The sequence below is a fragment of the Myxine glutinosa genome, chromosome 3 (genome assembly GCF_964187855.1).
Source record: "Myxine glutinosa chromosome 3, kmMyxGlut1.1, whole genome shotgun sequence".
Taxonomy (NCBI): Eukaryota; Metazoa; Chordata; class Myxini; order Myxiniformes; family Myxinidae; genus Myxine; species Myxine glutinosa.
This window is the reverse complement of record NC_136263.1, coordinates 66,731,371-66,741,821: the sequence shown is the minus strand read 5'-3', so window position 1 is coordinate 66,741,821 and position 10,451 is coordinate 66,731,371. Positions and strand designations below refer to the sequence as shown.

General features: G+C 45.0%; 1 long non-coding RNA gene across 1 annotated transcript; it reads right to left on the bottom strand.

The window, feature by feature from the left end:
- Positions 1–3,828: 3,828 nt before the first annotated feature.
- On the bottom strand, positions 3,829–8,682 carry LOC144891129 (uncharacterized). The gene is made up of 3 exons (XR_013622722.1): positions 8,638–8,682; positions 4,041–4,106; positions 3,829–3,935 (listed from the first exon to the last, which is right to left on the bottom strand). It is a non-coding gene; the product is annotated as an uncharacterized LOC144891129 (long non-coding RNA).
- Between the last annotated feature and the right edge of the window lie 1,769 nt (positions 8,683–10,451).

Here is a 10,451-nt window from a genome sequence, read left to right as displayed (position 1 = left end):
GGACCTCACTTCCAATTTCTGAGAAGCTCCGAAAACAAGAGGTGCAGAAAGGCATGGGAGGTCAACTTAGATCAACTAAAAGCAGACAGGCATACTATTATAACAGAGGTGCCAAAGACCTACCACCACTGAGAGTTGGAGACACAGTGAGGGTGAGGTCCACATCAGATAGACATCAGACATGCCAGAAAGCAGGAGTAACTGGGCAATCCTCACAACCTCGATCATGTGAAGTGATGACCGAGGAGGGTGCGAGGTACAGGAGAAACAGAAGACATCTGATAAAGACGGATGAAACGGCTTGTCAGACGGAAGCAGATGTTGGGATATCAGAGGTTTTGCCACAGGCCCGGGAGAATGAACACATGGCAGATCGACAGAAGGCCTCCAGAGAACAGCGGGTGACAACCAGATCGGGGAGAGAAGTTCATCAACCCAAGTACCTCATGGATTACGTACAAGAGCAAAGAATACTGCGTCGTGGGTTGTGGTAAAGTGTAGTATATTGTTGCAGACGCGGTTTTAAAGGTGTTAGGTTACCGAGCGGTTTGGTATTACCGCGTCCGAACAGTTACTCCCCAATTAGAACCCGATTCCACCCGAACGTTGACTAATCGCGCTACAGATATTCAATTGGGAAACCTCTAAAGCGACCGGAAGAGAAGAAGAGAGAAGAAAGACAGAGTTTGGAGGAAGAACAGATTTATTATACACACACAAGCAATATTTTAGAGCGACCAATATTATTTACAGCAATGAAGGGAAAAAGCAGTCACACAGTGCATTGCTAACTTATTCTATTTTATTTACTTAATCCCCAAGACAAACGAGTAGGACAGGACGTTCACACTCACACGGTGGATATTGCAGGCAGGTAAGGGCTCGAGGTAGATTGCTTGAGAGGGAGGCAAGGTCGGAGGCAGTGGCTTTCAATCCCTCCCGGTTTTGGCGGGAAAACCCTCCGTCGTGTAGCTGCGGCCGTCACGCGCTGGCTCGGTACCCCTGCTCCTTTTCTTTGGGGTGGAGCCGTCTCCCACCGTTCAGCGCGTCTCTCCAACGACCAGGGATATTGCAGGCAGGTGGTGTTTGCGGTGGATTGCGCTCCTCTCTCGGGTCATCTCCTTGGTGTCAAAGCGCATCTCTCTCAACTCCTTGTGTAAAAGCGCATTTCTCTCAACTGGCCAAGCAGTCCCTTGCACTTGCTTTTATTACCTCCGGCGGAATTAAGCCGCCGGCTCCGAGGGCACGCCTACCGGGTCACTCACCGCGGTGCTGGTTGGCTGTTAGGGCCTGTTCACTTCTTCCCTCTCATGACGAGGTGGAGACACGCCTTTCTTCTCCGACCCTGTTTCATGGCCAATGGCGGATTGAAGGCAACCGACCAAAATGCAGAAGGCAATTGGAAAGGAGGTTCTGGGGAAATTGAATAGGGCCTACGCTTATTTTGTTTGATACAATGCAAAGTCAATCTAGTGGAAAACACATACTTAGCCTACATGGAATAAGGAAATACACTATTTAAAAGATATATCGTGACCTGCGTGTATGTTCTATGAAATTAATTAGGAGGACGGCTGCGACCATTGTTTACATTACCATAACAAAACCATACTCTTCACATTCGTTACCCTTCCTCCAAAATTGTTACACTCCTCAAAACCCGTTACACTTCTCAAATTCGTTACACTTTTCAAAACCGTTACAATATCATACTGTAGTAATGTGTGGTGTATCATTTTGTTGTATCCACTGAATAATCCGAAGGGAACAATTGGGGCAGAAGTATGTTGTTGTCGGGGTGGAGTAGTGAATACGAACTTACTATTTGGTAAATGCATATGGGTCTCAGTACAGTGAACATATTGGAACAAATTATGAAAGGAGGGATGTAACAGGGATAGCGCCAGGGGGCGTAAGAGAGCGAGTGCGGGTGTCGGGGCGGAGCGAGCTCAATGTTGTCGAGGAATGCGAACCGAGGAATAAAGGTTGCTCGTGTATGTGAACCCGAACAAGTTGTACATGAGTCTTCTATCCAGCAAGACGAGGAATGTTACACTAATAGGGGCCCAAAATTATTCCTTCAGTTATTTTTGTTTCATATGATTGTTTGTGACGATGAAACAACGTGTGCAGGTATATTTTGTGTCTCCCTCCAAGCCATTCAGGGCGATTCCCTGGCATACTATTGCCGTGGGCAGTAAACACCCTCCCTCGTGAAATAAACTAATGTGGGAACAACTTACATTATGATAATTGAGGTGATGCCATAATGACGGAAATTAACACAGGAATGTTGGCCAAATCCCAACCGGATAAAATGAGTTTGTCAACAAATCTGTTCACCTATACCATAAGAGCTGTGTGTGTAAATGTACGTTTGTGTGTGTGTGTGTGTGTGTGCGTGTGTGTGTGTGTGTGTGCGTGTGTGTGCAATATTAAATTTTCCTTTTTGGGTGTAGAAAGGGGAGTGTTTTTGGCACCTACAAAAAATAAAAATAACAACAAATTGATTTCTTCCAAAGACCAACAACAGAATTAGAACATCACCAGGTAACTCTGGATACTCCTGCTCCCACAGGAATAAATGAATAACACTCCAATTTCCCTTAACCATGGCATGCGTTTGGTCTGACAAAAATACAGAAACCTCCTTAGCTATAGGTTGATATGGGAAAAAAATTTGAAGGGGCCCGACACTTGGTATTGCCCCGGGGCCTATTCTGGCTCTCGGCGGCCCTGCACGCACCACATAACTTTGCATCTTTCAGCGCATACACCTTAGGGCACACCTGTTGTGGAGCATCCATGAACAACACAAGACCTCCGACATTTATTTTCAGGGCTAAGCACCACACCTCAACTCCACGACAGCACACCTCTCACTTGCACCAAGCATCCACCTGCAGTGACACCTCGTTGCGCCCTACAGGGCCAAGCCTGTTTACATGAAGGTGAGCAAGGGGTCCCAAACACACACAGACTTCTTCCTTTATCTTCCCTTTTCTGTCTAATTGCCAGGGATGAACATGGTGCCGAACTGTATTTTGTTTAAAGATGGTTATACAAGGGGTTTCATTGAATGCTACGGATAGGACCGTTTATGCGACACTGCATTCTCTTGTAAATACGTGCCTGTTTAATACAAGACTTGTTTCCAAACCTGCTCGATTGTCTCTTTCCTTCATTAGTTCTCCGCAGCTTACAATAAATGGAAGGATGGTTGTACCCCACTGATTCACTACGCTAGTCAAGCCGGCATCCCGGATTGTGCATCGGCCGCATGTAATGAATAGATAAAGGTGGGAGCCGAGAGCATAGTCCCTATCTGAGGTAACTAATTAGTCACCGGGAAAGTAAAGTCCAGTTAGCCACAGGGACTCTGCCAGATATTAAATCACCTTAGATGGCATCCGTGGTTGCTTAGGAACCCGTCAGGTCAGAGTTGTCCACGACTGGTCGGCTTCAGGGTCTTACGGCAGGAAGCAGTAACCACCAGGAAGCAGAAGCAGAAGAGAGGCCACCCGTAACCAGGCAATGTACCCGTAACAGATTTTTGTTCATCCCCTGGTGATGTTTCTGCACCTCCTCCACAATGTTCTCATCACCATACACTCAAACACGACTTCCACACCACCTCATTACCACTCCCACACCACCTCAAGACCACCTCAACACCCAACACCTTCTCAGTGATAAGTACATGAACTGATTAATTTAACTAATGTGGTGTTCCTTGAGAGCAGGCATTATGGGAGAAATGGCCTCCTCAAAGCTCCTTGTGTTGGTTGACAGTATTGTTGGTATTATTCTGATACAATATTGCACAAATCAGTGGGATATTTTCACAATCACAAGGGATATTTTCTCTTACTTACACGTCACGTGCAACGTCACCACAACACTTGTTCTTCTTATCATGTGTGGTAAACTTTTGCCTAGGTTGAGAAAGATTGAAAAGTCAGTTTCTTGTACATTTGGCCTGGTAGATATATCCAAAAACAAGTTTAAAAAGTCAAGAGGAGGAAAAGAAAATTATTTACTTCAGACGCTTCCAACAACTGATTTTCTTTGCCTTGGTTGATGAAGCCTCGTTCATCTGTGGTTCCCTGCAAAAGAATAGAACTCTTAATTCACAATTGAGTACAAATGGGCTAAACCGGATTTCTATACATTCTCCATTTCAACAAATGACAGAATAATATCCCCTCCAGTAAACATCACGTTAAATAAAATAATGTGGGAAAAGGTGCATAAAAGAAAACATTAAAAAACCCAGGATTTGATCAAGACGGGCGGACGGACGGGCAAGTGAATGTGCAATCGATGCTTTTCAGATTTGGAAAAGACCCCGTGGAGTTACGTCCAACACATAAAATAACCCTGGAGTTCAGATATTTCCACAGTGATTACTTCGTAAGGTTACCCATCCTCGTACCAGGGGAAAGGGAGATAGGTTGTGATTGTGGTTGGAACCTTCCCCATTGTTCTCTTCCTCATTCCCAATCTTTCATTTTTCCTCTCCATATTCGAAGGTCACTTCCAAACTCGAATTTACCGACACCTGTACTTGAACTGACCGCCATTTTCAAGCACCGATTCTCAAACCCTTATTTCCCAACATCCGGTTTGGAATCCCCGTTCTCAAACACACCCTCTCAAATCACATCACCTCACCATTGTTTCCATTCCTCAAATCCTGGTCACGCAAAAGGCAAAGGCACACAGAACAGTCAATTATCTCATCCCAGTAAGACTGACATCTTACATGTCTTTCGCACACGCACCACATAACCTTGCATCTTTCAGGACGCACACCTAATCATCACATTTGATTGGTCGACATTATTACACCTCAAGGGTAATATTTTGTCCAAGTACTGCTAATGCTAAACTAGAGCTTTTTTGAAAATGGAGGGTCAAAAAGGCCATGTGTGTTCTGCAGTGTTCAAATATTTAATCGATTTAAAATAAAAGTTTTGAAGAGAAACCATTTTTTTTCGGAACTTTACTGTCATTGATATTTTACACCACCTTATTTAACACGTTTAATTCGTTATTTGTGCCTGGTGTTTGTGTTTTTTATGACGTCACTAAAACAATAAGTTTCATGTTTGGAATGATTTTCAATTTCATTCTCCTGTCAGACAGGCAGACAGACTAAACCAATTACCTTACTCCTGTGTGCGCTCGGGAGGACATTCCGTACCAATTTCAGAACCAAACCACTGTTTGTTCTCACGAGTCAACCCCGTAGTTCTCATCTTTTTAAATGCTGAATGAAAAGTGAGGAAACATTTGGGTACATTTGGGTAATTCGGACCCGGAACATGCGGGTCCGACGAATTACGCAAATGTAAGTGAGTTTACCCAAATGAAAGCACAATGTACCCAAATGTAAGTCGTACTACGTAAAGGAAGGTTATTTTACGCGGTAAAACGTTACGGTGCGCTTCTTGACGTCCAGGAAAACCAATGCGAACAGAATTTTACAAATTTTACCGGCCCGATCGGTGGCAGCCATTTTAGGTCAGGGGGACATAACTCGGCATACATCTGCAGGATTAATGAATCCGTGCTGAAGCTACCAAGGTGGCGGTAAGTCTACCCACATAGGTTGATCCTAGACATTAGTGAAGTATAAATATTTGATGAAAGTTACACCCAACTTTCTTATTATTTGTATCGGAATGATGTGGAATATTTACCCAAAATGAAAATCAAAAAAAATGACGATTTACGCAAATGAACGGCAACGAGCAAAGATTTACCCAAACGAAGATCATCTCACACGGAACAAGTCACACAACGTGAAGTAAATATAAATATTTTACCCTAACCCTAACTAACAACCCTAACTAACCCTAACCCTACCAGACCCTACCCTAAAACTACCCTACCCAACCCAACCCTAACCCTTCCTTTACGTAGCACGACTTACATTTGGGTACATTGTGCTTTCATTTGGGTAAATTCACTTACATTTGAGTACATTTGGGTAATTCGTCGGACCCGCTTGTTCCATTCTTAATTAAAGTCTATGATCCGACGCAGCCGGGGTTTGATCCACACACCCAGTGGACGCTCTCACCAAAACACCACCAAGTTCGCTTTTCCCCCATTGGGATTACGGGGGTTCTGATGAGGGATTGAAAAATCGGATTCTTCGATGGATTGCAAGGTTGGGAAACAGCTTTGTGGTTTGTGGCGCGTTCGCTTAAACCACGTTTCGTACCGAAAATACCACACAACTCCCAATGACTCTTTACGTACCGAATTACGGTTCCTCATCCTGAAGCACCTCGCAGAGATCATTACATTAATAAATAATTAACGACACGAACGAGGTGACGACGTTCTTTTTCAGATGAGGTGATTCCATACATTGATGATTAGCACACAATTGCTTGTTTTCTTGTGACGTCATCGGAGCACGCGCGCAGGGCACCCTGGGACACCTCGGCCATTTTGATACCCTCTCGAACAACGTCGTCAGCGGATTCACATTAAATAGTTTTTGTTCACGACCAGTCATGCCAATTTGCGGCGTATTTCGTTGTTCAAACAGGCCAGGCGTTAGGCCAGGAGTTAAGTTTTACAAAACGCCCAAACTTCGACTGAATCAGGGTGAGGAAACAAGAAATTTAAGTGAAGAGAGGCGGCGTTTGTGGAAGGCTGCCATCAATCGCAGTGACATCCGTGCTATGTATTCTAAAATCCTGGCTTCAAATCAACTTCCTCAAGCTTAACTGTGATAAATCTGAAATAATCATCATTGGCCCAAAAACGCTCACAAAATCCACCCATAACTTTGCCCTCAACATCGACGGTATCCCAGTATCCACCTCCCCTCACATCCGGAATCTTGGCGTCATCTTTGACCAAACCCTTTCCTTCGACAAATACACTAAACAGATCACAAAGTCAGCCTTCTTTCACCTGAAAAACATTGCCCGTCTCCGCTCATCCCTCTCCTCCACGGCTACAGAAACCCTCATCCACGCCTTCATCACCTCCCGTCTGGACTACTGCAATAGCCTCCTCTATGGTTCACCCTCAAAAATCACCAATAAACTCCAATACATTCAGAACTCCGCTGCCCGTCTACTCACCCATTCCCGGACCCGTGACCACATCACCCCCGTCCTTTACAAGCTTCACTGGCTCCCCATCCCCCAGAGAATCCAGTACAAAATCCTCCTCTTGACATACAAGCCCTCCATAACCTGGCCCCATCCTACCTGGCTGACCTCCTCTCCAGACACACTCCCACCCGCAACCTCCGCTCTGCTGGTACCAACCTCCTGACCCCCTCCATCCGGACCAAATTCAGATCCTGGGGGGACAGGGCCTTCTCCATCGCTGCTCCCACCCTCTGAAACTCACTACCTCACACCATCAGAGACTCCTCCTCACTCACCACATTCAAAACATCACTAAAGACCCACCTGTTCAACACTGCATTCAACATTCAACCCACAGCATTTAACCCCTGACTATCTCTTCTCCTTCTCCCTCCTTTTGCTTTAAATATTTCCCTATTGATTCTTGTCTTTTTGCAATTGTTGTTTTCATGTATTGTTATGCATTATGTTTGCCACTCTGTCAAAGCGCCTTTGGGCTTCTGGAAAAGCGCTATACAAAATAAATGAATTATTATTATTATTATTATTCGTTGCTTACATGATAAATATAGGTGACTTATGGCCATACGCACAAAGCACACATGGCGGCACTCACTTCGCACTGTGCTTCACATGTCTACAAAGTATGCACACATGCATGCACAGCTTAAAACTGCAGTGGTTTTTGAACAAATGGAGGGCACTTAATCAATCAGGTCCATAAGATTAACACAAGCAGCTTTAAAAAATACATGTTTGTTTAATATATTAATACCTTGGATCGAATCAAGTGGACGTCATTCAGTTCTTTGTGTAGGATTTGTCGCACCCATCCATCTTGGTACAACCTGTATGCCTCGAGGGATTTATACTTCTTCAACTCATCTTTGGTATAGGCCGATTTGCTGAACAACAGGTAGTTGATCACGTCGATGTGGGTCACCTGAGGCCACTTGCTCACATTCTTCTCAAATTGATCATTTGATAGACCATAAGGGTCACACCCAATGACAGAAATCTTCTCTTTGTAACGAACAAGAACGTCCGGGGGGAGCGTCTCTTGGTAGCCAAGGTTGGCACTCGCACTGCTAGCCATACTCAAGCCTGGATCTACCGTATCCTTACGTACACTCCAAGTCTGTTCTACAGGTAGTTGGTTGCAGGTTGACCCACTGCCCAGGTGTTCACCAGTTCACTGGTCCACGGCAAACTTAAACCGAATGTTCTGTGTTTGTTGGGCAACAATACGTAATATAAACTAGATGGCACCACACTCCACATGAACGTGACAAAACAAACAAAATTACTTTATAAAACAGACTTTTTGTGATCCGCATTCACCATAAACCAACGCAACAAATCGATATCAGCGCACATGGACAGATTAGCTTGCGTATCAAAATGGCCGCCGCGCAATGCGAGATGGGTAACTGTGACGTCAGTGAAAACAAAGGATAGTCAATACTCGACATTAAAAGATAAAATTCACTGAATGTTGCGAAAACACGTCTGGTACCTCCGTTGCGATTTCTTCTTTAAAATCGGCATGTTGGGAGATAAATATCACTTCCAAAGAAAATTTCAATTTAAAAAATCCGAGAGGCGCCGAAAACACGCCGTGCTTCGCAAGAAATCCACGTGGAAATGCTTCCCTTGTCACCACAGGATACATTTGTGACGTCGCCTTCCTCATCCTTAAATAATTATCGGATCCGACGTGACGTCACTTCCTGGCATTGGCCCTGGATCCGACCGAGTGACACTCAGTGTGGGTGAAAACAAAACTCTCCGCTGTATTGATTGCGTTAGCTTTACAGTTGGTTCACCTCGGTTTTTAGCTTCTGTTTCGTGTGTTTTGATCGCTTGGTGATCGCTTCCGGTGAAAGTACCCAAATGTTCGGATCCAAGAATTACGAGTTTAACCGCGATCAGATTGGTGGATTCTAAGTCTTCAACGTTATTTTATTTATTAATTTTGAAAAATCGTTATACTGTATATTTATTTTGGGGAACAGTTTGTGGTGTTGTGCACGGAAGGTACGCTAGAGGGGGCGTGGCCAATAGGAGGTGGAAGGTACGCTAGAGGGGGCGTGGCCAATAGGATGTGGAAGTGGGAGGTACGTTAGAGGGGGCGTGGCCAAAAGGAGGAGGAGTTCCGGCCTCCGGGACCCGGGTAGAGGACGGAGCATGGAGAGGATAGGAACAGGACGTGGGGCCGATGTTGGATTGAATAAAATTGTTGGACCTTCCTGAAATCTTAATTCTTGGAGTACTTTACGACACAACAAATTGGAGACGAGAATGGGATTGAACTTGCATCCACCGACATCCTTTCTGCAAAACCCGGGTGAGCCCTCGCAAAAGCAAAATACCATCTAATGCTAGAGGAGAGTAAGAGGCCTGTAGTGCATCCACCAAGGCGTATTCCAATTGTGTTGAAAGGAAAGTTGAAAGCAGAATTAGGCAAGCTGAATGAGGCAGGGATAATAGCTCCTGTAGACTTGCCGACTCCCTGGGTATCCAGCCTTGTGTGTGGAGAAATAAAATGGGAAATCGAGAGTATGTCTGGATCCGACAGACCTTAATCAAGGACTGAAGAGATGTCACTATCCAATGACTACAATTCAGGACATACTGACAGAATTGAATGAGGCGAAGGTGTTCCGCGTATTTGATGCCAAGAATGGTTTCTGGCACATTGAACTGGATGAGGAGTGTTCATACTTGACCACGTTTAACACTCCATATGGTAGATATAGATGGCTGAGGATGCCATTTGGGCTCTCAACGGCCCTGGAAGAATTTCAGAGGAAACAAAACCAAGCACTCGAGGGTTTGCAGGGAGTGCAGTCAGTAGCAGATGACATCCTGGTGTTTGGGAAAGGAAAGACACAGGCAGAGGCAGAGCGAGACCATGACAGGAAGTTGAGAGTATTGATGGAGAGATGTATAGAGCGAGACCTGAAGCTGAACAAGGAAAAGGTGAAATTCAAACTCAAAGAAGTGACCTTCATTGGTCAAGTCGTCACTTCAGAGGGTCTGAAACCAAACCCAGAAAAGGTGAAAGCAGTTGTGCAAATGCCAAACCCAACTGATGTGGAAGGGGTACAGCGATTCATTGGGTTTGTCAACTGTCTCAGCAAATTCCTTCCAGGCCTTAGTGACAAGTGTGAGCCCCGACGCAGACCGACACAGAAAGATATCACCTGGTGGTGATCAGAAGTACATGAGAAAGTTATGCAGGAGACCAAGAGGCTGATTACTGCCGAATCAGTGCTCAAGTCCTGTGACTCATTGAAGGAGCTGAATGCAGGTGGATGCTATGGACAC